The 26,185-nt window shown below is 39.4% G+C and overlaps 1 protein-coding gene and 1 pseudogene across 1 annotated transcript in view; both read left to right on the forward strand.

Moving 5' to 3' along the window:
- Positions 1–26,185, forward strand: part of LOC100728849 (protein kinase C-binding protein NELL1-like) — a 510,642-nt gene that overhangs the window by 396,582 nt on the left and 87,875 nt on the right. The gene's annotated exons all lie outside the window — the stretch shown is intronic.
- LOC111754766 (isocitrate dehydrogenase [NAD] subunit gamma, mitochondrial-like) lies at positions 15,152–17,639 on the forward strand (annotated as a pseudogene).

Below are 26,185 nucleotides of genomic sequence, written 5' to 3' on the forward strand. Positions count from 1 at the left end.
AGGAATGTTTGTTCCGATGCTGAGCAGCCATAAAAGGACTGAATGAAGACAAGATCCTAGGTGCACAGGGGGCTTTCACATTGGGCTCCAGGAGGGCAAACACATGCCTTTGGGAGCTGAGTAAACAATGCTGGACTGCCTGGAAATTCATTGGTGCCCCCATTTTTAACAGTCTTTAGCAAGGTTTGTGTTTGTTGTTAACACTGTGTCTGTAAAGGTGGCGGTCAGGCTGGTGACCACTGATTAAAGGAGCCAGTGTCCAGTTGCTGAACTTCCCTTTTACTTTTTTTTTCCTTTATTTTTGTTATTCTGAGGCAGAGTCTCACTATGTAGTACAGGCTGGCCTAGAACCCACTATGCAGTCCATGCAGACCTCAGACATGTGTTGAGCCTCCTGAATCAGTTTCCCAAGCGCTCGAGTTACCATTGTGCACCATCACGCCTAGCACTTACTTCTTTGTTACGCTTTAGTAAATTTCTGCTGTGCTTTCTTTTCATAGTGCATTTCACAGCCATTTCTGCAAGAGGCCAGCTGGGCTGAGATGGTCACTAGGGGTTGCAGTGCAGCTGTGTGGAGCTCAGGGACAGCTGAGAGCAGCTGAGCCAGCCCTGCAGCCTTCAGATGCTCTCCGAATTGCTCTCTGATGCACATTCTTTCACCATTCTCTGACGTGGAGAGGAGCAGAGGGAATGGCAATGATCAGAAATGACAGACACTGCATTGTATGAGGTGATTTGAAAGGTAGATCACGGTCTCCACATTAACAGCAAAGAGACAGAGTGTGTCATGGCAGTCCTGTGACTTTTTTTATTTAAAGAGAAAAAATAAAGGAAATAAAAAAAAACAAAGCAGTAAAAGGGTACAAATAATACAGAATTTCAAGAAAAAAAATATACAGTAAGAAATCACTAGTTAATAGGTTATATATTGTCATCTTAGAAACAGTTGTCCAAATTATAAAATTAAAGCATACAAAGTGGACATTCATACAGTGAGATTGCAGATAGTGCTGTTCAATGATCCAACAAAAGCTCAGTAATATGGTTTTCCATCCTACATGCTCAAACATACATGCAGTTATATCTCTTAGACCACCTTCCTTTCTTCTCTTTTTTACAATAACAATTACACTTTTTGGGTTTTTTTACTCCCACAGTTTTTATTACATTTTTTTTTTCAGAGAATAAAACCTAATGTGACTAAACAAAACAGAGTTGGTTAGAACAGAAGGATGGGCATAGTACATGGTGATGGACACTTGGGTTGTTTCCAAGATCTGGTGATTACAAATTTTGCTGCCATAAACAAAGGTGCACATATATCACTGTGGTATGATGCTTGCAGTTCTTCTGGGAATATGCCTAGAAGTGGAATAGCTGGAACAAATGGGACGTCCAATCCCATCTTTTTAAGAAATCTCCAGACTGACCTCCACAAAGGCTGCACCAGTCTATACTCCCACTAACAATGTAGGACAGTTCCTTTTTCCCCACAGCCTCTCCACCATTTGTTGTTGTTGGTTTTCTTGATCCTGGCCATTGTTTCAGGAGTGAGATGAAATTTCAGTGTGGTTTTAATTTGCATTTCTCTAATGACTAATGATGATGAACATTTTTCATGTATTTAATTTGCCATTTATATTTCTTCATCTGAGAAGTTTGTATTCATCTCAGATGCCCATTTTTGGATTGGGTCTTTGAATTTTGGGAGTCTGATTTTTTTTAATTCTTTATATGTTTCAGACAGAAGTCCTTTGTCTGAGGGGCAGTTCACTAATATTTTTTCCCAGATTGTGCAGTTTTTTTCACTATGCTGGAGATTTCTTTTGACATGCAGAAACTTTTTAATAAGAGACGATCCCAATTATTGACTCTGGGAAATATTTCCCGTGCGGTTTGAGTCCTGTTCATGAATTCTCTACATACTCCTATGTCTTCAAGATTTTTACCCAATATGTCTTCCAATAGATTTAGTGTTTCTGTTTTAATATTTAGATCTTTGATCCATTTAGATTTTATTTTAGTACATGGTGATAGGCATGGGTCTAGCTTTAGTTTTCGGCAAATGGAGAGCCAGCACCATTTATTAAAGAGACTGTCGTTTTTCCAGTGAACATGTTTGGCCCCTTTATCAAAGATAAGGTGGTTGAGTGTGTTTGTAGTTGTGGTTGCAACTTCTAATCTATTCCATTGATCTTCGGCTCTGTTTTGGTTCCAGTACTATGTTGATTTTACTACATTTGCTTTGTAGTATAACTTCAATTCAGGGAATGTGATACCTCCTGCCTTGCCTTTGCTACTTAGAACTGTCCTTGCTATTCTAGGTCTCTTCTCGCTCCAGATGAATTTTAGGAATGATTTCTTGAGTTCTATGAAGTATGTTGATGGTATTTTTATTGGGATTGCATTGAATCTGTATAAAAGTTTTGGGAGAATCGCCATTTTCAAAATATTTATTCTTCCTATCCATGAGCAAGGGATGTCTTTCCATTTTCTCAGATCATCTTTAATTTCATATTTCAGTGTATTATAATTTTCCCTGTATAAGTCTTTCACTTCTTTCGTGAGAGTAATTCCTAAATATTTCATTTTTTTTGGTTGCTAGTGTGAAGAGTGTGGCCTCTCTTATTTCTCTCTCTGTGACTTTTTTGTTAGTGTATAGGAATGCTATTGATTTTTGAGTATTGATTCTGTATCCAGCTACATTACTGAATTTATTTATTACATCTAGGTGTCTTTCAATCATGTTTTGGGGATCTTCTATATAGAGTATCATGTCATCTGCAAATAATGATAATTTAACTTCTTCTTTTCCTTTCTTTACGCCTTTTATTTCTCTCTCTTGTCTAATTGCTCTGGCCAGTATTTCCAGTACTATATTAAATAGGAGCAGTGATAAGGTTCATCCTTGTCTTGTGCCTGATTTTAAAGTAAAAGCCTTCAATTTTGGCCATTTAGTATGATATTGGCTGTTGGTTTGTCATAGACGGCCTTAATTATATTGAGTTTAGGACCATCTATTCCAATTTTCTGCAAGGTTCTTATCATAAATGAATGTTGGACCTTATCAAAAGCTTTTTCTGCATCTATAGAAATGATCAGGTGATTCTTACTCTTGGCTCTATTGATATGGTGTATTACATTCATTGATTTACGTATATTGAACCATCCCTGCATGCCTGGGATGAATCCCACTTGGTCATGGTGTTTGATCTTCTTGATGATTTGCTGTATCCTATTTGCCAATATTTTATTGAGGATTTTTGCATCTGTGTTCATTAGGGAGATTGGTCTATAGTTCTCTTTTTCAGTTGGGACCTTTGCTAGTTTTGGTGCTAGAGTAACATTTGCTTCTAGGAATGATTTAGGAAGGATTGCTTCCCTTTCAGTTTCATTGAAGAGTTTGAGGAGTGTTGGCATTAGGTCTTCTTTGTATGTTTTAGAATTCTGCCTGAATCCGTCTGGGCCTGGGCTCTTCTTTGTAGGTAAAGATTTAATTACGTTTTCAATTTCATTAATAGAAATTGGGTTATTCAGTAGTTTTACATCTTCATGACCTATCTTTGGTACTTCGTGTGCTTCTAGGAATCTGTCTATTTCCTCTGTGTTATCAAACCTTTGAGAGTAGAGGTTTTCGAAATAGGTGTTGATGATCTTCTGTATTTCCATAGCGTCTATAGTAATTTCTCCTCTTTCATTCCTTATTGCATGAATTTGAGCTTTTTTCCCCCTTTTTAAAATAAGGTTGGCTAGGGCCTTGTCGACTTTACTTATTCTTTCAAAGAACCAACTCTTTGATTCATTGATTTTTTGGATTGTTTTGTTAGTCTCTGTTGCATTGATTTCTGCTCTGATTTTTATGATTTCCTCTCTTCTTTTGGCTTTGGGCTTGACTTGCTCTTCTTTTTCTAGATGTTTGAGGTGTAGCATCAGGTTATTTATTTGTATTTGTTCTGTTTTCCTGATGTGGGAACTCAGTGCAATAAATTTTCCTCTGAGGACAGCTTTCATTGCATCCCACAGATTCCGGTAAGTTGTATTTGTGTTTTCATTTGTTTGTAGATATTGTTTGATTTCTTCTTTAATTTTCTCTATGACCCACTGATTACTCAAGAGTGTGTTATTCAGTTTCCATGTGTTTGGTGGGATTTTTGCAGTATCTTTTATCATTAATTTCTAGTTTCATAGCACTATGGTCCGATAGCATGCAAGGGATAATTTCAACCCTTTTGCATTTATTTAAATATGTTCTGTGAATTAATATATGGTCTATTTTAGAGAATGACCCATGTACTGCTGAGAAGAATGTATATTCTGTTGTTGTTTGGTGTAACACTCTGTATATGTCTATTAAATCCATTTGTTCACCGGTGCGATTCAGTTCTTTTATTTCTTTGCTGATTTTCTGTCTGGTTGATCTGTCTATTGGTGTCAATTGTGTGTTAAGATCTCCTGTGAGAACTGTGGTTCTGCTAATTTGGTTTTTCATTTCTTTTAGTACTTGTTTTATATAACTGGGTGCTCTGGAGTTTGGTGCATATATATTTAAGATAGTTATTTCTTCCTCTTGGAGTTTTCCCCTAAGCAGTATCTAGTGACCTTCTTTATCTCTTCTGATCATTATTGGCTTGAAGGTCACATTGTCTGCAAACAGAATAGCTACCTCCACTTTTTTTGGGTTCCTGTTGTATGAAGTATTGTTTTCCATCCTTTGACTTTTAGTCTGTGAGTATCCTTTTGGATTAGTTGGGTTTCTTGTACACAGCATATAGTTGGATTTTGTTTCTTGATCCATTCTGCCAGTCTGTTTCTTTTAATTGGTGCATTGAGAACATTTACATTAATGGTTATAACTGTTATATATTGGTTTATTTTTGACATGTTATTTTTGTGCTGTTGGATCTTTATCTTTCTGCTCTGTTTAATTGTCTGCTTTGTTTAGTGTTTTTTTCCTAAATGTATCTGGGCTGTCTTTCAGTAATTTTTGCAGGGTTGGCTTGGTGATCATGAAGTTTTTCAGCTGTGCTTGTCCTGGAAGTATCTTATTTTTCCATTGATTTTGAAGGACAGTTTTGCAGGGTACATCAGCCTAGGTTGGAAATCATTTTCCTTTAAGATCTGAAATACTTCACTCCATGGTTGTCTTGACTTTATTGTTTGTGCTGAGAAGTTTGCTGTGATTATGATCGGTTTTCCTTTATAGATGATCTGTCTTTTCTGTCTTACAGCTTTTAATATTCTATTCTTTTGTTTGATTTTTGGGATGGTCATTATTATATGTCTGGGTGTAGTTTTATTTTGGTTAGAGCTATTTGGAGTTCTATATGCTTTGTTGATCTTGATATCAGTTTCCAATCTCCTGTTTGGGAAATTTCCAGCTATTCTCTAAATATCTTCTTGACATCCTTTATGTTGTCCTCTTCTTTTTCATTTATCCCTATCAACCTTATGTTGTTCCTCTTTGCATCATCTTGCAGATGTTGAATTGTTATTTCCTGATTTCTTGTTATTTTTAAAAGATCTTTCCTTTCCTGTTCACTGGCTGCAATCTTGTCTTCGAGGTCTGAGATTCTATCTTCACATTCATTGAGCTGGTTTTTACAACTTTCAATGGACTTTTTGATTTCCTGTATATCTCTTTGCATCTGCTTTATATATTCTGTTTGTTTTTTATATTGTTCATCCAGAGATTCTATCTTTTTGTTTAGTTCCTCCAATTTTTTAACTGTGTCTTCTTTAGATATGTTCAGCATCTTCTTCATTTCTTTTATCATTTGTTCTTTTACATGAGAGATTATTTCTAGTTTGAATTCCTTTAATGCTTCCCAGACTTGCTTCTTTATTTCAGTTACTGTTATTTCAGGTATTTCAGGTATGTGGTATGTATTTTCTTCTATGCACATGGCTCTTAGGCTTTCTTGGGATGGGCTGGATGTTTGAGATTGCATTTTTGTCTTTCATTTTGTCATTTTCCTATATTTTCGAGTTTCAAGTGGTGTTCAGCGAGGGAGAGAGGTCTGCCAGGCTGGGACAGGGTTCCGTGCCTCGTCGCCACTCACTGGTCCAGGCAGGAAACCACGGGCTGGTCCCCAGGCGAGGAAGAGAGTTCAGTCAGACTGGGCAGTCCTGTGACTTTTAATGGAGCCTACTAAGAATGCTTAGCAGTTGGCACACCAGTGTTGGGAGGATGGTTTGGGGCACTCACAGTCTCATCTCTGAGGCTAGCAAGGCTTCACATTTGTCTTCCTTGTCTGTGGAAGCTCGCACCTCAGCTTTCCTGAGTTTGTTGATAACCTGTGCTACCCATACTCTCCATTTCCAGGAAAGTAATTGGATTGTTCTTTTAGTATCTGAAAAAACAGACGCCATCCTTAGGTTTGGAAGTAGATTTATTTATATCCACAAGCACTGATTGGGATCATTTCCAAAGTATCAGGCCTCGATCTCTGGTGGTCTAGGGTTTGCATGGGATAATCAGGCAGAAAGTACAGAGGCAGAAGGGTTGTCAGCTGGGGATTGGTTTATACATTGTGCATCACAATGACCAGCCATTTGTAACAGACATGAGCAATCGGAATTGGAACAGAAACTGTTTCCTGGGCAACTAAGAAACTGAAGTGTACTGATTGGGGTGGAGTGGAAGCACATCTTTCACTTCTTTTAGTTTCCCTGGCAAATCTTTGCTGGGAACAACACATGTGATCTCCTGAAACAAGGCCCAACTAGAAGCGATAACTTAGAGTTGTCAGGAGATGGGCCCTAGCCAGGCATCCCAAGATTGTCTTTTACAGTTTTTCCCTAAATTAGTTTTAGGAAGAAACATAATTTAGGCCTTTGTCTTCTGTAACATTACTCTGGCAAGGTAGTGAGGGAATTAAGCTGATTTAGAGTGTCTGACCTTGAATGCTCATCAAATCATGGTCAAGTGTTTGATCTATTTTCTTGGAGCAATCACCCATAGAGTTTAAGGCAAAAAACACGGCTGGCAGGGTGCAGGGAAGCAAGGATAGGGGTGCAAAAATCCAAAGGAAATAGGTATGAAGCAATTCTATGAATGATGTCCTCAGGCTTTAGTTGTGCATGAGCTGGTCAGCATCCAGAGTGACCAGAGCAGGGTTTTGAGTGCGCTGTCTCTTCAGAGTGGGTCTCAAAGGAACTGTCAGGTAAATTTTCCAGTGGATCTAAGGTGTGATTCTGAAACATGCAGAGGCAGTTAATATGTACCTGGATAATATATGTGTGCAGGAATTTCTACAGATATAAGCTGGCTTTTTAACTGGTTGCAAGATCTGTCTATTTTTTACTTAATCTATATTTGGAGTTAAAATGTAGGCCTGCTGTTTTGCCCGTGATCCAGGATAGGCCATAGGTAGAGGAGATTGTTTCACAGAAGGGCACTACATACTTTTCTTGTCTTCTCAGTATGGGTAAAGATGGGAGGTCAGTGCCTGTGACACAGATACTAAAGCCTGAGCTGGCTGCAGGGGTTCAGGTGCCAGTACAGTGTCTTGGATTTGCAGAACATATGATAGGGGCAAATCTGGTAGTTGGGATTATTGTTTTAGTTAGTTGGGTCCCCATGGAGTCTTATGCATCTGGAATGGATTGTTTTGCATTTTTGGTGGCATGTTTCTAAACATCTGCTAGAAACAGTTTACTGTGCAGATCATCATCATCCCTGTAGGTGCGTTTTGGCCTAAATAGCTTTGTTCAAGGTGACCACAGCATATCTAGCTTATTGGTCTTTATTCCTAACAGAGCTACTTCCGTCCAAGAGCAGAGTGTCCTCAGCATCTGTCAGAGGGCCCATTTCTTTAACGGTTTATTCCAGTACACCATGTGGCACTTGGATAGACCTAGGTCTCAGTCTACACTGGGCTTATGAGGTTTCTTGATTGGAAGGACAGTGACTTTAGAGCGTGGACGCAAAGGTGGGAGGCAGGGCTAGGTGACCAGGTCTACATATTTGCACAGATAGACCACTGGGCACTCACAAGGGCTGCCAGTCTGAGTAAGCATCATTGTTTTTGTGAACTCAAAGGTCCAGATTTTATAGAAGCCAGCAGCTCCAAGGAATTTGCAAGTGTTTTTTTTTTTTTTTTTCTTGTAACAAGTTTCTGCAAGATATTGCAGCAGAGCTTTTGTGCCTTTTCAATAGACAGTCTGGATGTCATCAGTCAGAAGTACAATAACCTTCTTCAAAGAAAGTAAACAAGTTTTTGAACCTCCAGGAAGTTGAGTCCAAGTCAGTTTGCATCTACAACTGAGGTCTTCAAGAAGAGATGCTGGATGACAGGACACAAATGAAGGGTGAAGAAGGCATTATTCAGGTCCAGGAAGGTGTACCAGCAGGCTTTGGTGGCAGAAAACTGATGCATTTGGTGGGTGATTGTGGTAGCACTGTCAGCTCTGAAATCTTGAGTTGACTTTATAGATAGGAGCGGTATATTTTTTAGCATTTTGGCAGTCTATACTGTTTATTTGGGAGACCCTGATGGAGCTGGAGGGGATAGAGAAACCTTGGAGAAAAGGTGCTGGTTGTTTGGCAAAATCTGTCATTAGAGCCTCCTGGAAAATAGTGGGAGATTTCTTAACCCCTTGTGGAAATTGAGTCCAAGGGAATTGCATCTTGTTTTAGGATTCTCCCCATTGAAGGGGCTTATTGCAGCAACTTGCAAGCAAATGAAGGCATCTTCTAAATCTGGACATGTAAACCAGGTGGCATCTGGCGGTAACAGTCCAAAAAGGATATGTGACTGTGTTATTGGTGGCAGGGAGATATTGTTCAAGGTGATTAGTAGTCTATCAGGCTGATGTGTGACTATATGTCTCTTTGTACTTCCACAACATCTGAGAGCAGTGGAGGTCACAGTGCAGTGGCACGGTTGATGGCCAGGTCCAGAGGGGAGTCTCTAGTTAATACCTGTGAGAGGAAAGATCTCAGAACTTCAGGATTTCAGGTATCTGTCCAGCTGATATAGGCATAATCTTTCCCTCAGGGAACAGTCAAACTGAAAGTCAGGTTTAAATGAGAGAGGGGCTGACTGTCTTGGTGCAACAGAGATTTTAATTTAGGCTGTAAATTTGCAGAAGGGGAGAAAAGCAAGAGTCCCAGTTACCCCAGTGATGGATTTCTCAAATTGTTAAGTGGAAGGAAATTACAATATTAAGGATTGCAAATGCTCTTTAAGTGAAGGCAAAATTTTAAAATGCTCTATACTTTATTGAGTAGACTTTTAATAAGGGATTATAGTAAGAAATTGTGTTCAGTTATCCTGGAGTCACAGAATAAAGCACTGCTAATTGTAAAATTTGTTCACAGACATTTTAAAATGTGACTTTGAGTGACTGTATGAATTTTGGGTTAAAATAAATTGAAATGCTGTTTGATTTTAGTTTAATTTATCTTATTATATTTTCACTGTTAATAATGACCATAAGCAGATGCAGTGTTCAAATTGCAGGTAGGTAACCCTCAAAGAAGTTGATGAAGAAGACATTACAGTCAGATTCATAAGGGGTAACTGAGGCAGAGAAGGAATAAGTTAGGGATATAGTTCAGTGGCGTAAACACCTGCCTGACAAGTACAAGGTCCTGAGTTCTACTCCCAGTACCAGAAACACATACACACACACACACACACACACACACACACACACACACAGAGAGAGAGAGAGAGAGAGAGAGAGAGAGAGAGAGAGAGAGAGGGAGAGAGAGGAGTATGAATTTTATTTGAGTTTCAGCCCACGTTTACCTGCATTGTTTGGTGCAATACAAATTCTTTTTTGCTTTTTTTCCTGACGAATTTAGCTTTCATGTATTTGTTTATTATTTCTAATCAAGAAGGTGATTTTCACTGTATCTCCTTTCCACTGTCCAAAATTTTGCTAACTTTTATAAAATTCTTGTGACTTTTTAGGTTTACAATCTTTAAAAAATATTAAAAATCAAATATAACTTTATTAATACTTTAAGAGGAAAAAAAATCTAAGCATGTTATTTACCTGAATTGCTTTACTTGGAAATGTATTTGTAGATATTTTTAGGCTTTTTGTAAATGTCAGTTTATCTGTTAAAGGCATGAATATCTACCCATAGTGGTGGTACTGTGTGTGTGTGTGTGTGTGTGTGTGTGTGTTGTAGTGTGTGTGTCTATGTGTGTATGCAGCTGTGCAAGGGTGTGTTGTTCTTTCTTCCTTTCTCAGGAATGTGTGTGAAGGGGACACCATGGGGGCATATAAAGCACAGAAGAAGAAAATTATCACGATGTAGGGTAAAGAGTACCAGCTTCACAGAAGAGACCCAGGACTGGACTTACTTTACTGGGATTATGAATTTTGGACTAAATAAAATTGAGATGTTTTGAGAAAAATCCATGGTATAAGGTTTCCTGTGTTGCTGTTGGCACTGTGAAATGTGGATGTGTGTATTAAACTAAAAATGGAGACAGCTTTAATACAGAGGGAACTTTGTTCACTTACATTTCTATACATTATCATTACAGAAAGCTTCTCTTTCCACCTCCTTTTTAAAAGAAAAGCCCCCCAGATGCAGGAGAATTGAAGAAAAATATACCAATAATAATCACAGTCACATAACAATAGATCTTCGAAGACTATAATCCTGACAGACAGAGCAGATTTAAACTGGTGTATTCATAGTTTGGGAATATAAAACTATTTAATAGAAATTTTCATGTGGCTGTAAAATTTTATTAGATTTCAAGTGTGAGGTAAACTTTTCCCGGCTGACAGTCTCCACCTAATTTCTTTTAAGAACGAAAAACTTTGCTGCTTAAATATCACTTTCATGATTAGATTATATACTCCTCCTTACCTTCCTAAAAACTGAAAGAAAAAGAAACATGAATAACATGATAATGCTGGTGAGTCACATGACCACATTAACTCTCCCCCCATCTCAGCATCCTTTTTGAAGAGCAGATTCTCTTGAAAACTACACCAAAGAGAGCAGAGCCCCCTGCACTGAGTGGTGCTAGTCAAAGACCTGCTCAGTAAAATCCTCCTCGCAGTGCAGCCTTGGTGCCTCACTCAGAGCCTGTTATGACCCCACTCAGCGTCTCCAACAGCTGGGGAGCTTGGGTGCTCCATGAGGCATGAGCTGAGGCCTGCACAGCATGCTCTATCTAGCTGCTTGGCCTTGGTGCACCACCCAGAACCTGGGAGAATCCCGCCCGGCAACCCTGTGGAGATTCAGAGTGCCATGTTGGGGGGGCTGAAGATCCACCCAGCGTACTCCCCCATTTCAGGAGCCTTTGAGTGTTACTAGGGACCTGGTAAGGACTGCCTAATGACGCTCACACAACAGAGGTAACTCCCTGCCCTGTGGACAGACATCCTCAACTCAGGGAGCAAGTGAGACTTGCATTTAGCTTCCTGAGGGCAAACAGGAAGTGATAAAACAAAAGAGCAAAGTGCAGTCTGTAACCTCCAGCCCGCCCCAAACAGGCCCAGGAGACAGGGACATAGAAGGACATGTGAGCCACACACCTGAAACTTCTGAAATGGGAGCAACTGAAGTAAAGAAACAACTCCAGGAAGCTGTAGGGAGCTCAGATCAGAAATAATCTCCTAGGTAAAAGAAAAAATAATAAATGTAACAAAAGAAATGTTGGACACATTTAAAGAAGATATAGTTTAAAAAATTGGGGAGCGCTGAAAAAGGATGGAAACCTTAAATGAACCATATGAGAAAGAAATAGAATGCATGAAACAGATTCAAAGAGCTATCCAGGAAATCAAAAATTCCACTGAAAGCTGGCAAAACCACCTCAATGCATGTGAAGATAGACGTTTAGACATTGAAGACAAGATTACAGAGAGTGAGTATTGTTTCCCTAGTATAAGAAACTGAAAGAGTAAATAAGATCCAAAATCTTCAGTAAGTATTTTGAAGGGTAACAGACTGCTTAAAGGGGAAAAATAACTCAGGGAAAAGGGGGAAAAAAAAGGAAGGGAAAAGAAAAAAAGATAAAAATTTGTTTATACACACTTAAGATAGCTAAGATGAGTACACAGCTAGTTCTGTTAGTTCTTGGAACAAAACAGCTAGTATTCATAGAATTAGATCAATTTTGCATGTTTATATCTGGTAATCTGAGTAACTCTTTTACAGATAACTATGTAAACAAACTTAATTATGTTCCTACCACCTTGTTTTGAAAGTCTATATTGGTATTGTTTTGGGCTCTTCATTATTGTTATTTTTTGTCTCTTTTGATTCTTGTTTTTCTTGTATTTTTTTCCCCTCTATACAGAAAGTATAGATGTACATGTATAGACTTATATATGCGTAGATCTTCTGCTAAAGACTTTACAAGAATTGATTTTATTACATGTCATGGTATCAACACCTACTTTGAAGAAAATGAGACACTAGAGTAGCCATTGCTGATTTTCTGACATCTTGTTTTAAAGTCCAACAATGCCTTTTTTTCTTTGTTTTGGTTGGTTTTAGTTTGTTTTCAATTCTTTGATTTCACTATGTGTGAAGGTATGGATGGCTGTTTTGCAGAGAAGAGACATTATGGTAACCATTGTTGATTTTCCTATTGCCTGGTTTTGAATGCCTATAATGCTTCCATTCTTTTATGTTTATGAATTTTATACTATTTTGTTTTGTTTGAATTCGTTGTGTGTGAAGATATGGACAACTGTTTCAAAGAAAACAAGAGACATTATGGTAGCCACTGTTGATTTCCTGTTGTCTTGTTTTGAAATCCTGCGTTGCTTGCATTGTTTTGTTCTGATCTGCTTTGTTCTGTATTGTTTTGTTTTACTCTCTTTAAAATACAAAAAGAAAACTATACCAAAGAAACATTTCTTCACAAAAAAATATATGTAGGTGTCGCTTTCTCAAATAAGGGCTTCTGCAGCAGGTTTGCTGTGGTCTGTGTAATGCACGACCTCTTCCAGAAGTCAGCAGGACCTTTCTGGAGTATTTTAACTCTCACTTTCCTCAGTCCACTGTCAACTGGCCGCTGTCCTGTGGATATTAAATTGTGGTGGCAGGACACGTGAGGCATTGCTTTAATTATAACATTGACAATGGAGCAAATTGAGATCCAGTGTATTAATTCCTTTGGAAAAAATTGAAATAGTCTTCGCAGTTGGTTTTCTAGGACTTCAAGTTGATTTTAAGAGCTTTCTTAAAGAGTGTGCGTGTGTTTTAAAATTTCGCCTTGCATTGTGGCAAAGCTTTGGTATGCATGGGTCACAGGCTTCGAAACTTTATGGTTGCTGTTTTTGTTTAAGCAAAGTAATATCTTTCAGAGTCCTTTATTTTTATTTCATAGCCCTTTAATGCCTCTCTGTTGTCCTCCTGGTGTCATAGAAATCCCTTCATTTGTCATTCAAAGCACTCTACTCTCTGACACCAATGTACTTTGTAATTTGTCTGTTAGGGTTTTCCTACAAAAATTCTTCCTTCCTTCCAAAAACAGTTATGCTTAGCATACTCCACAATCTTTTCAAGTCTCTCCCCTCCTCTGCCTTTAGTGTTACTAGCCTTGCCTTCAGGACTATACTAAAATCCCTTTTGTATGCACCTTAACCCATGGACCCGGCTGTTTTATCCTCTGTACTTCTCAGTCCTGACCTGGTCACTGAGAGGCAGTTTACTATCAACTGATCATGGGCATTTGGTCTAGGTTTATTTCATTGACCTGCTCCTGAAGTGTAAGAGTTTTGTACTTCTTTCTTCTTTCCTTGCATTCTTTTTTTCTGACATTATAAGATCTGTATCTTCAAATATAAAGAGTTATATCTTCTTTTTGTTACTGTCTTCTATCTACTATGTAACTAGTGTTTTTATTCTCTGCTGTTCAGTCCCACTGGAATGCAAGTTACCAAAGGAGTCAGGAGGCTTGCAAAGGTTCTCAGGGGCTCACAGGGCAGCCAGCTGGGCTCTGGAGCCAGTGTTCCTGACCAGTGACCCATGTGGTCTCATGGAGTTTGGCAATGACTCCCTTTTTATTATTTGTAATTTTGCTTCCTTCTCAATGGGGTTTGGCTGCGTGGACCACTTGTTCCTTGGATGTTTCACTTCTCTTAGATTCTGTGACACCCCTTTCTCTCTCCTCCCCTGAACCCCAGCTCAGTTCTTTCCTACTCGCCTTCCTCTAACACTTGGACCCAAGTTTGTCATCATCTGTTTCCCGTGCTTTCTGGACCATCCTCTGTAATCACACAAACATTCGTGCACCCACCCCCAGGCATCATTCTGTGGATGTCATTTGGCCTCCAAGGACACAACACATCTAAAATTTAACTTGTTTTCATCTCAGTCCTCATCCGTTTCCCTTTACTTCAGTTGCCCTGCATTTCTCTTAGTTGTGTTGCCATCATCTAGTCTGTTAATGCACTGAGAGTAATGTCCACTGTGCCTAGCCCAGTAGCCTCACCCTGTTTATCTACTAAGCATCCCTAAAAGTGTTTACAGAGTTTTCTTTCTCACTATCTTTGCCCTTGTGCGATACCTCACCATACCCGGTGGGATATTTCATAGTCCAGTGGCTCTCAAATTTTAGTATACATCAAAATTAAAATGTAAATGGTTAGGACCCAATTCTAGCAATTCTGATTCAGCAAGTCTAGGGATAGTCTCTTAAAATTGAAGTATTAATCGTGTGTTTTTCTGAGAAAATCTTCATCCCTTCTCTAAAAGAGAGAAAATGTTGGGTAACACTATGATGATGGACACGTGATATACATCTGTTAGTTTTTACAGAATGAACAATAATAAAGGTGAAAAGTAGTATAAATTATCTACTCTGAGAAACAATACTGTGACAGTGTTGATTCATTTATAGCAACTGCACAGCATCCTGCAGGATTTTGACAGTGGGATGTTTGTGCTTGTATTGGGTTGGGGCGTATTGTTACTGTCTATGGCTTCTGAAACTAGTCTCAAAATTAAGTGTGTATTTTGAAAACAATTATACACATGTTAGCACATTTAAGCTATCTAGTGAATTAGCCAACTCTGCAGTATTGTACTTCTTACTGTATAACACATCCCATCTGCCACATAGCACTCTTTCTCACTGCAGTAGAATGTCTGTTAAACATGGAATGGAGAGAATTGTGACCTACACAAGAGTTACAGATCCAAATTCCACTGAAGGAAACTAGTTCAGTTCAAGGAGAGGTTTCACACGAGGTGTTGAATCGCCTCAACGTAATAATTATGGCCCTGAAGTTGCTGTCCACAGCCAGTTGCTCTATGAAGACAATTTTCCATCCTGCCGTTCTTGGCCATTCTTGGGAAATTTTCCTTGGCCCTGCAATCTCACTGAGGCACCCGTGTTTCTATCACAGGATTCCTCCACCAGCTAAGTATGGCGGCCGGCACACAGTGACTATGATTCCTGGAGATGACATTGGGCCTGAACTCATGATGCGTGTCAAGAGTGTGTTCCAATGTGCATGTGTGCCTGTGGACTTTGAGGAGGTACGTGTGACCACCACATCTGGTGAGGAGGAGATTCATAATGCCATCATGGCAGTGCGTCGAAACTCTGTGGCTTTATCTGGTGGTGAAACACTATTCTGCCTAAATGGTTATGTTTTGATCTGCGCTGTTTCGCTGTTATGCCCTCTTTTATCTCAATCTCCACTCCATTATTTACTTTTTTATTTTTATCCGTTTAATTAAAGGGAAAAAATAGCAGGATATATTATAGTAACCCACTTTGACTTTCTATTATCTCAATTTGAAGCCCTGTATTACTCTCACCATCTTGTTTTTGACTGATGTTCCCCTATTCTGTTTTGCTGGATAGTATCAGGTTCAAAAGTTTAGGCATCAGCTGTGAAGATAATGAGATTCATTATAACGCCCATTCTCGTTGACTTTTATCTACTTTTGAACACCTACAATGTCTCCAATGGTTTGGTTTTGTCGGTTTTGTTCTTTACTGTTTTGTTCAATTGTATTATAACTAATGATATAGGCAATTCTATTAGAGATAGCAGGAGGCATTATGGTAACCATTGTTGATCACCTTGTATTATGTTTTTACATTATCTATTATGTCCACCCTTTTGACTTGACCGATTCTGATCGGTTATGTCACACTTGGTTTTACTCTCTTCCAAAAAAGCAATAAGAACCGTGGGAGCAATGAAACCCAAAATGTGTAATAGTCATTATACAAAAGAGAGGAAAAGAAAGTGCTCTAAACTATATAACTGCATGTATATTTAAGTGTATAAGATAGAAAATGATATCACAGAGTTTTATTGGATCATTGAACAGAACTGTTTGCAGTATCATTGTTGGAATGTCCACTCAACAAGCTTTAATTTTGTGACTTGAACAATTATTTCTAAGATGGCAATATGTAATCCATTAACTAGTGATTTCCTACTGTTCATTTTTTTCTTCTGTAAATCTGTATAACTTGTACCCTTTCACTGTTTTTTTTTCTTTTCTCCTTAAATAAAATTAAAAAAAAAAAGAAAAGAAACTCTGTGGCTTTAAAGGGCAGCATTAAAACTGACCACACCAAGCCACCTTCTCACAAATCCTACAACAACTTGCTGCGCACTACTCTGGACCTCTATGCCAGTGTTACCCATTTCAAAAACCTGCCGAATGTGAACACTCACCACCAGGGCATAGACATTTTGGTCATACGGGAAAACACAGAGGGTGAGTACAGCAACCTGGAGCACGAAAGTGTGAAAGGCGTGATCGAGAGCCTAAAGATCATCACGAAGGCCAAGTCTTTGCGCATTGCTGAGTACGCCTTCCAGCTGGCGCAGAAAAGTTACAGCTGTGCACAAGGCCAACATCCTGAAACTGGGAGACGGACTCTTTCTCGAGTGCTGCAGGGAGGTGGCGTCCCACTATCCTCAGGTCGCCTTAGAGACCATGATTGTGGACAATGCTACCATGCAGCTGGTGACCTGGCCTCAACAGTTTGATGTCATGCTGATGCCCAATCTTTATGGTAACATCGTCACCAGCATCTGCACAGGGTTGGTGGGGGGCTCAGGCCTTGTACCTTCAGCCAATTATGGCTGCTTGTGCGCAGTGTTTGAGACAGCTACTAGGCAGTTGAACAAGAATCCAGCGGACTGGAACTGGGTCAATTCGACTGCCATACTACTGGCGAGCTCATTATGCTGGATTACCTCTGCCTGCACTCCCACGCCGCCACAATTCACGCTGCGGTCTTGGCATCCTTGGGCAATAAAAATATTCAAACACCAGACATCGGAGGCCAGGGTTCCATGATGGAAATTATTCGACATATTATTGAACATCCGATATGCCAATTAAATGATTGGTCCTTGGAAACCATTATCACTGAAAGGTCTTTCTGTTCTGTTCTTGTTGCTGCCTGCCCTTAAAAGCCTCACCAGCTTGGCTAATGTGTCCCCCAAAATATGCCATCTGCTGTGGGGCAACAGGTGTGTGAGTGAACCAAGACTGATCTTTTCCCATTAAATTAAAATGCCATAACATTGCTTATTTAAATTAGCCAAATAGATTGCATTGTAAGTAAATCAAGGACTCTCTGCCCTTTATTTAATCAACAATTCTCACCTACCTATGTTAGGACACACTGACTAAATCAGAGCTGTTTGTGGAGGACAAGGGCTTTTCCAGAACCTGGCTCACTGACACCCAAGTGGTGAAAACTCAGCAGCCCAGCGCAAGAGAAGTCTGGCTTTTCTCTAGAAGTTATTAATGAGTTAATTAGTGCGGTGCATCCTGCCTGCAACATACACACCACAGCTTTATTAATAAACAATGTAATGCAAAGCGGGGCTGTCACAGACTGCTTCTGTGCCTCCCTCGGGGTTCCAGGCCTGGTGTTTTTTAGGAGATTTTGATTAGGAATTTTTCTGGGCTTCTTTTTCACATACAAAAATGGGCCCTGTAACTCTCCTGTAGGGAGACTCTTGAAGTTCTTGGAGCTGGACTCAGCTGTGTAGGAATCAGATCTCTTTATAACACTGGGCCACATTTCCTTGCTGAACAGATAAAACCATGGATATTGTAAACTCTATACTCAGTGCCTTGGTAGATGCTTCTGTCATGATTTGAAAGAATATGTGTGGAAAAACAAAGTATGCTACTCTAATATGAGCATTTGCCAACCTGTTCATATATTGGATTTATATTATTTTGAAGATATTCATTCGGGGACAAAAATAATTTTATTCCTTGGACATTTTGTTATTCAAAAGTTAAAAAAAAACAATTATAAAATCTTACAGCAGTTTTCTCGGGACAACTTGCCTGTGGGTAGAAGTAACATTGAGGAAACCAGTGAATACTATGTTTTGGAAACCTGTTTGTCAAATATGACCTTTAGATCTCACCATGGTTCGTATATTAGGAGTTGAAGACATTCTTCTTGGACCATAAAAAGTTCCTGTGCTCTCCACAAAGTCCTAACTTAGTCTGATTATCTTGATTCCACCTGTGCTAATTATATATGAAGTCAGGGCCAGGGTTGGAAATCCGAAAGCTAGTTGGATGGGGTTTAGCTTGAGAAGTAAGTGACCATATTCAACTTATGTAGAATTCTTTAGAAAAATAATCAGGAAAGAATCAAGTATAATATCATCACTATAGTCCGGTTATTGGATGGGTGGATAACCATCAGCAAGGAAGGATTTCCCCAACCCATGTAGCCCCCACCTTGGGCTAATCTAGAACTGTGTCAGTGGTGTGGTCTGACTAATGGACCGGGAACATATCACACCCTGAAGTCCTTTGTCCCCAGGGCCAACTAATCCACACAGCCTTAACTCACACTGCCTACTCTCAATCCTTTCTCTCATGACTGGGAAAATTTGTTTATGGCACAGCCACAGATGGTGGCTCAACTGTCAGCTTCTGTTGAACAATGGAAGTGTATAGTTTAGTTCAACTGAAATTTCCCTTCCTGTTAAAAATGTCCACTTACAGAATCTCGCACTGCTCTTGTAAAATGGAAAAAGTTCTTGGATCAGACTTCTGTTCTTGGATCAGACTTCTCCTTGTAAGCCACAGTGGAATTGTCCACTTCTGTTGTTAGACCCCTACTTAACTGTGAGTCACGTATTATTTTTCCCAGTCCTTCCTAGTCCTTAGGAGAATGACTATACATAAACATAAGTAGTGCATGCTTGGTGATGTGTAATTAAAAAATAAATTCCTTGGCTCATCCTGCCTCCTTCTTCTTAGATCTAAAGTGAGATGATCAGTGAGTTCACTTTGCAGGGTTGTTTGTTGAGACAGAGAAAGTAAATAAGTTTGCCAGCATTGCGGCTGTGACCTGGGGAATGCTTGATGTGCTTTTGAAAGCACTGATGTAGCTGTGCAGGAGGCCATCTGGTGTGTCTGTCCTCAGGAGTGGTCATTTATTTTCATCCACCTCCCCCTTGTAATATGTGTCCCCACCCGTGGAAATTCAGGGGAAGTGGACTGGAGCCACCAGAATTATGTTTTCAATGGTAACTAAATGCCAGCAAACAGTATTGCTTTATGCTGGGCAATGAGGAAAGCACACACCAGTTATCTTAAGAACGATTGGTCTAGTGCTGATAAGAAGGATTAATTGTGCATTGTCTGAGCAGATACCATGGATGATGAAGGCAGCGCCCGTACAGTGACAAGGCAACTTTGAAAATGTTTATCCGCTCACAGTTTCTTTGGGGCTTTGGGGTTACACCGGCTGTGGTTTTCAGGTTTCAGAATTGTGCCTGTCAGTGCACAGCACTTCGCAGCTGTGGAGAGAAATGCAGCTTCAGAAGAGGAAGAAGAGAAGACATAAAACTCTTCAGTGTGTCCATGAAGCCATCTACCTGGGAGAGGCAGCAAGGTGCTACAGAAAGATGAAGATGAGAACAGCAAGTTTGATGAGGAAGAAACTAAAGAAAAAGCCCCAGTATGCAGATACACAAGAGATATTCTAGCCAAAAGTGCAAAAAAGTTAAGCTAGATATAGAAGACTCAACACCATCATCAACATGAAAATCTCAAGAATTCTTAACAAAGAAAAAAAAATCCCCAAACAAAGAACTTAGTCCTGTAGACGACATTGTAACAAAAGTGTAGAAAGTAAGCGTCCAGGTGGTTTTCTTCCCACAGTGTGAGCCCTGTGGAAGGACTGTGGGAAGAGCTGCTTCCAGATGCTTGACTAGGGTGATAGTTTCTCTAGCATGGGAAGAAGTCTCAGCAGGGGGTAGAACACTGGCCTGACGTGGGAGGACCCAGGTTCTTTCATCTCCAGTGCGACACTCCCCTAACGTGTTTACACAGTTTGGTCAAATTTTCTTTCTTATTTCAATTCTGTAGAAGTTATGAGGCTTAGCATTTAGATGTGGCCTTTTAGAAAGCAGAATGAGAATTCTCCTACCATGTTTTATCAGTGTGGTGAGGTACCATGCCAAATTTATAGTTTCTAAAATGTTCGGTTTCTAAAGATGAAATCTCACCCTTTGCTTGGCTTCAAGTGTTTGTGGGAGGTTTGCATAGGACAGTGATAGCAGTGGTCAGACCTGGACATGGTGGGAAGATTAGGATATACACATGGAATAAACTGAGTATTTTAATAACAGGAAAAGTATAAATAAAATTGTTATATTATCTATACATACCATTCAGAAACATACTCATAAAGAACACTGGGTGAACTACATTATTTATTATAGATTATTGGCTTACAACCAACTTCTCCTAGGGAGAAAAGTGTCTTATTAAATGTCCTTATTCTCTCTTCTTTTCATTTCTCAAATCCAGCAATCTCTCTGTTTACCCCAATAGCTCCCTTCTCATTAACCTCCTTCACATTAGAAACTTCCCAGTTTCTCTTACTGTAGATACAGCCTTGCAAGTCATGTTCTGCCTGGAGTTTAGTAGCCTTCAATCTATTTTCATGCAAGGCACACAGCGTGATATTTCTGAAAGTAAGTAGAATCTTGTCACTTCCATTCTTAAAATCCTCTTCTAAGGGCTTCCCTTTGTCCTTTAGAGAAAGTCAGCTGAGCTCACACATCTCTGTATGGCTTGGCAATAAGGGGATAGAGCCAAACAACACTAGAGCCTCAGAACTTGAGACAGAGACAGCTTTTCATTTATACTCAGGATATGAAAAGAAAAGAGGATCAGCAGGGGAGAAAGGAGAGGGAGGAACAAAGGAAAGAATGATGGGTGATGGGAAGAAGGGGTCTCCTTAGAGGACCCTTTGGCATAAAGGATGAAGGAAAGAAAGGCTGTTAGTGCTTTAGGACACTAACAGTGTCACTGTTAGTGCTTTAGGACTGGGAGAAATAACATTCTAATTCAGTGATGGCAAATCATTTAGAGACCCAGTGCCCAAACTACAACCCTAAATGCACTGATGTGTCACACAGTGCCAACACTGCAATTAAAGTCTAATGAGTTATGGCTTGTGACATCATCACCAGGCGCTGCTACTCCTTTCTGAGCCTGTGCATGGCCTCTGTGTGTGCTGGGTGCTCAGATGTTAGGGTCAAGCTGGAAGAACTTGGCTCGCGTGCCCGCAGAGATGGCATTGTGACTCATTCCCGTAAGTTTGCCACCACTGGTCTAATGGTTTGCAGAAACTCTCCTGTCTTCTCTAAAGAATACTAAAGCCTCATGGCAGTACAGCAGGTGGTGGAAGGTTGTTTGCAGTTTGCAAAGATTTCTGTAGTCCTTTTGTTGTATAATTTCATCTGTGCCACATTTATTAATTTACTTTGCTTTACTTATGGTTCTTGTGTTACAATCAACAGGAAGCACAAGTTGTCTGAAGTTTCCCTTAATTATTTTTTTTTTCTCAGTAGGACTGTCTTGGCTACAGCTTTATAAATCACGAAGTCAGTCAAATGCTGTAGCTGAATCTCAGCTCTGTGACATAAGAGCTGGGTAGTACTCAGTAAGCTGTGTAACTTCGCTGACTGCGGGTTTTCTCATTTTTCAGATAAGTGTAAATGTCTACCTTCATAGGATCACTGTGAACATCAGATAAAATTTCTTTGTTTATTGCTACATAACAAAGCACCCCAAAATTTAGTGGTTTAGAAAAAGGGATTAATGGGCATGTGATTCTGTGGAATAAGCAGGCTGTTATTAGTTGGGGTGTTGGGGTTGCTGGAAGACCCAAAATGCCTGTGGCCACGTGGCTGATGATTGTAGGAATGACTGTTCATGTGGAGCCTCTGCTTTTCTCTGTGTGGCCTTCTGAGGAGGCTGTGTTGGCCTGTTTGCAGCAGGACACCTGATTTCTAAGGAGCAAGGGCAGTAAGTTGCTCAGTACCATTGGTTCTGCCTTCCATTGGTAACATAAGCAATGAAGGCAGAGCAGATTGAGTGAGGGCCATGCACTCCACCTCGCCATGGGACAGTGAGAGGATCACACTGCAAAGGAGCCTAAGGAGTAGGAAACAGAATTGTGTCCTGTGGGAAGCATGGTCTCCACCACAGTAATGTATCTAGATCTCTCCTCACAGTATCTTCCATGTGGGAACTGCTTAGTCAGTGACATCTGTTAGCACTGTGGACCTTTTGCTCTTCTATTTTAACCTAGCTTCTGCCCCTTTATGTGTCTCATAGGTTGATTCCCCTCATTCTAACTCATTTCTTCTGTACTTATACCTTTCAAGGACTACATAGAAGGTTGTCTAACCAGCTTCAAATTTAATCTCTTGCATTTCATACTTTATCTTGTATTAATTATTCATCTATGTGAATTTAATCTTAATAAATTATACAGTCTTTGAGGTTCTGAAACACAGTTACGCCAATGTCCTGGATCTTGTATTACCCACTACAGCGCTTGTATAGTTGGTAAAATTTCGTAATTAAACATATCAAATGAGAACAAAAATACTAGTAATAATAGGACTTATTGTGTGTATTATGTATCTTACATTTTTTTCCATGCTTTCCATTTATTAGCCATTTTTTCTAGTCCTCAGCATTAACTCTATTAAATGATTATTCTAGCAGTCCTCATCTCATAGAGGAGAAAGCAGAGGGGAGCAGTTTGAAGAAATCAGCCTGAAGTCTCACAGCTAACAGGAAGCAAATCCAGATGAGGTCGCACTGATTCCACTGACTGCAGAAGCCAGTGTGTAAGTGGTGAGGGGCGTTTTGGAAGAATGAGTGTTTACACATGGTGCTGTTTTCATACTTCATGTGAAAGCGGGTCAGCTTTCAGTTGTAGATCAACGTTTCTTCCTGGAAATAACCCTATAAATTCACTGAACTAAAGCAGTGTCAAGGGATCTGAGCTTTGCAGAAGCTGCACCACAGGAGGGCAAAGAGAGTGGCTTCCATTTCATAGCTAGGATGTACTTAAGCCGGGATGGACACGCCAAGCCTTCTGATTCCAGACGAAGCCAGGATGGCAGCCAAACGGGGTGAGGATCCACACCGTCTCACTCCCGATGATGTCTTCTTTTCTCGGGGCTACAGCTGTCTTCTAATGTATATATAGTTTAATCTTCACATCAGCTCATGCCACTGAGGAGTAAGTACTGACAAATTCAGTGGACCCTGTCAAGATTAATCACATACTTTGAAGCCAGAACCAACCAGGATGAAAATTCAATGGCTGGTACCTGTGTTTATTTGTCTACTACTAAAGAAGCTGCTTCTTACTTTCATGGGGTAACCCACATAGTCCAGCATTAAAAAGTTATATAAATATAAATATATAAAAAGTTATATAAATATAAAATATATAATTATATTAGTATAAACAATAGTAATTAATAATAAATACTATTAATTAATTAAACAATGCTAATTAATAATAATTAGTATAAATAATAATAATTAATAATTATAAATTTTAAATAATGTATAATATGGATAATAATATAAATAAATATTAACATAAATATTTATAAATGTAAAAATATAAATATATATAATATAAATATATAAATATGAGCCTGTTTGGAGTCTGAGTCAAGCATTAGATATTGAAACATGACATTTCATAAATGGCAAGTTAAATAGTCAATGTATTCTTTTAGGGTAGTGACAGGCCAGCAAAGAGCAATCTTAGGACAGAAATAAGGTGCTGTTGAAATCAAAGAATTGTTAAAATAATTATATGGAGGTGACACCAAAGAAATACTGAATTTTCCAAATAAGAGGAGGCTTTTGAAGAAATGTATACAGTTCTGCATCTTTACAGAGTTAGCACAAATCCTGAAAGGAATGCTAAAGGCTCAGTTGGACATATGCATCATTTCTGCAGGAATCTGATTTCCAAGCACATTTCAGATGGGAAGTGTTTGGTCCTTGGAGCTCCTTGGCATTTTGCATAAGATTGGAACTCAACCTGGCAAAGCGTTCTTCACATCAAAATGATGCTGCTTACTCTGCTATGGGAAGCCACGTATACTGCATTTGTGGTCATGCCAAGGAGGGCATGGAAGAGAGAACAAAAAGTCTGGGGAAATGACTCAGCTTCACAAAATCAATTCAAATGGAATGTCTCATTATCAGTTTTCAGAATGCTTAAATATCATTGCAAAATGAGTAAAAACACAGTCCAGTGCTAAAAACTATAATCCGGACTCTGTTCTATTTAGCCCAAGTGTCTGATGCGCTATAGTTAATGCCAATCTCTGCTCATGCAAAATGCATGCAGATCAGTGGATATTGTGGCAAACGAGGTACTGTTCCATGTATATCCAAATACAAAAGCGGTCTTTCCCTCTTTTCAGAAAAAAGAATGCCTTACATTCACATCTCTTTACACATTCTTATCTTACCTGATCTCTCAGTTCTATAATTTTGAACAACAAGCAACTACGTAGGGGAGAAAAATGACTCCTTGTGCTGGCTTCATATTTCTATAGAATTTATCTGGACAATAAATTTTAAAAAGACAAAAACAGCATCAACAAAGAATTAGTAATAAGTGTGATTTCACTGTTGCAAATATTGAGTGTCATTGTGTAATTAGCTTGATTGTGATGATTATTTCAGGGGTATGTGTACAATAAATCATCAAGTTGAGCCCTAAGTGTAGACAAATATAAATTGTCAGTTATACCTATATTAATCTGGAAATTACAAATGCTTAATATGGTAAAAGAAGTCAAAGGTCAGTTTTTGGTCACATAATAGGCATCACAAATGTGTATAACAGTTAGACAAAACAGAAAGAAATAGCCCTAATATAATTCAGTTAGGTTCCTGTGACTTGATTTAAAAGGCCAAGAAGCAGACTCAAAGACTGATTTGTCTGTCTCAAACTGCTTAGCCAAAATGATGCGTATTCACAAACTTCAGAGAACTTGAAAAATGATTCTAGGTTACGGAAGAATTTGAGATCAAGATTCATGCGTGAAGATTAAATGAAATTATTGAATTATCTTATATTCAAAAACTAGTATTTCTGGCTTAATGTAGTGTTTATCATAGTCTATTAAATATATATAATCAAGTCCATAGATCAAGTAAGAATATGCAGGAAGTGATCCAAGAAATAACCCACGGAGTGTGTCCACATCTGTGAAGTGACACTGGAACACGCGCAGCCCTAACGCTGCCCCCCGTGCTCCCCTCGCCTTGCGCACACTGTGCCATCACCTGGACCGCGCTCTGGAGGAGCCCGGAATGTCTCTGTTCCCGAGCGTCTCTGTGGCTGTGGTTAATGACATGGTGGGTGCTGCTGCCCGGTGCCGTGCAGTGGGAGGGAGGCTCACGCAGATGCCGCGCTGCTTTACTTTTGCACCACTCTCTTTCAACATCCCTCTCTCCACAATCACGTTTCATCATCTTGTTCTCTGCAGGACTGCTCTTACTTCCCACTGTCATTTGCTTGGTGCCGAGCTACCTCATCTTATTCTGTTTTGATCTCTCATCTCTTTTGGAAATGGATGTAGAATGTTAATTAAAATCTGATGTGTGGTCCTCCTCCCTCATCTTTTATTTCAGTGACATAATCTGCTGATTGTCCTGGGACAACACTGACGGGCCAGTTTCCTCCTGGAGTCTGGGATAGGTGTGGTTGCCATTTTTCTGTAGTGATTGCAGAGTGGTCACCTTCTGGGTCACAGGGCACCATTAAAAAATCACCATTTTGCTCAAGTTCAAGGAAATAAATAGCAACAAGGAACAGCACATCTGAGGACAATGACCCAATTACCCTTCCATTTGATACCCTCCTGTTCTTTACCCAGGAAGTTGCTT

The sequence above is a fragment of the Cavia porcellus genome, unplaced genomic scaffold, assembly GCF_034190915.1.
Source record: "Cavia porcellus strain 051 isolate PalLab524CR breed Dunkin Hartley unplaced genomic scaffold, mCavPor4.1 scaffold_9, whole genome shotgun sequence".
Lineage (NCBI taxonomy): Eukaryota > Metazoa > Chordata > Mammalia > Rodentia > Caviidae > Cavia > Cavia porcellus.